This window comes from Oryx dammah, unplaced genomic scaffold (genome assembly GCF_014754425.2).
Source record: "Oryx dammah isolate SB20612 unplaced genomic scaffold, SCBI_Odam_1.1 HiC_scaffold_20, whole genome shotgun sequence".
NCBI lineage: Eukaryota > Metazoa > Chordata > Mammalia > Artiodactyla > Bovidae > Oryx > Oryx dammah.
The window spans coordinates 39,910,979-39,912,694 of record NW_024070204.1 but is presented as its reverse complement, the minus strand read 5'-3'; positions in this window follow the sequence as shown (position 1 = coordinate 39,912,694).

The window sequence follows — 1,716 nt, the reverse complement described above, 5'->3', positions numbered from 1 at the left end:
CTAAGAACAGAGAATAAGAAAATACATTAGCCCATGTTAACACACTGGACAGCATTGATAATGAATGCAGAGCTGCTGGGGAAGCAACAATCGAAAAGCATCTACACATGGTTCTGACTCATATCATAGGAAATGCTTGATCACACACGATTTAGTCAGAAGAAAATGTACATGCGCACAAACACACCTGTCAGCATTTCAGAAAATCCTTCACAGGCTGTAATATTTCTAGCAAAATGACATCTCTATTTTTGTTTCTAGCAAAACAATTTTTCTTTTTATTGATGTTTAGGGAAATAAGCAAGTTGACTTGGCTTGCTTTAAAGCGAGACTTTTAAAACCATATGATAGTCATGATGATAAAGGTTTCCTATTAATATTAGTTTTCAAAAGTTCTTACATTGATTCAAATAACAGTATATTTCCTGATGTGAAGAGCCAACTCACTGGAAAAGACCCTGATGCTGGGAAAGTTTAAGGGCAGGAGGAGAAGCAGGCAACAGAGGATGTGATAATTGGATAGCATCACCAACTCAATGGACATGAGTTTGAGGAAACTCCGGGAGACAGTGAAGGACAGGGCTGGCGTGCTGCAGGCCATGAGGTTGCAAAGAGTCGGACATGCCTTAGCAACTGAATAACAACAACAAATGTTTCCTTTATCCTGTATGCTCTCACAGGACTTCTCCTATAGGGGCTGCTCCTGCTCTTTCTTCCTGTAGTATTCTTTGTGCATGCATGTTCATGCTTAGTCGCTCAATTGTGTCTGACTCTTTGCAATCCCACAGACTGTGGCCCACCATGCTCCTCTGTCCATGGGATTCTTTAGGCAAGAATACTGGAGTAAGTTGCCATTTCCTTCTCCAGGGGATCTTCCTGGCTCAGGGATGGGGCCTGAGTCTCTTCTGCTTCCTTTGTTGGCAGGCAGGTTCTTTACCACTGGACCATCCTGGAAGACAGGTATTCTATCAGTTCAGTTCAGTTCAGTCACTCAGTCGTGTCCGACTCTGCAACCCCATGAATCGCAGCACGCCAGGCCTCCCTGTCCATCACCAACTCCCGGAGTTCACTCAAACTCACGTCCATCGAGTCGGTGATGCCATCCAGCAATCTCATCCTCTGTTGTCCCCTTCTCCTCCTGCCCCCAATCCCTCCCAGCATCAGAGTCTTTTCCAATGAGTCAGCTCTTCGCATGAGGTGGCCAAAGTACTGGAGTTTCAGCTTTAGCATCATTCCTTCCAAAGAACACCCAGGACTGATCTCCTTTAGAATGGACTGGTTGGATCTCCTTGCAGTCCAAGGGACTCTCAAGAGTCTTCTGCCGCACCACAGTTTAAAAGCATCAATTCTTTGGCGCTCAGCTTTCTTCACAGTCCAACTTTCACATCCATACATGACCATTGGAAAAACCATAGTCTTGACTAGATGGACCTTTGTTGGCAAAGTAACGTCTCTGCTTTTCAATATGCTATCTAGTCGGTCATAACTTTCCTTCTAAGGAGTAAGCATCTTTTAATTTCATGGCGGTAGTCACCATCTGCAGTGATTTTGGAGCCCCCCCAAAATAAAGTCTGACACTGTTTCCGCTGTTTCCCCATCTATTTCCCATGAAGTGATGGGACCAGATGCCATGATCTTAGTTTTCTGAATGTATTCTATAACACAGGTCAATTTTTCTCCAAGGCTTATTTTCTAGGTATTTCTATCAGCTGTGAG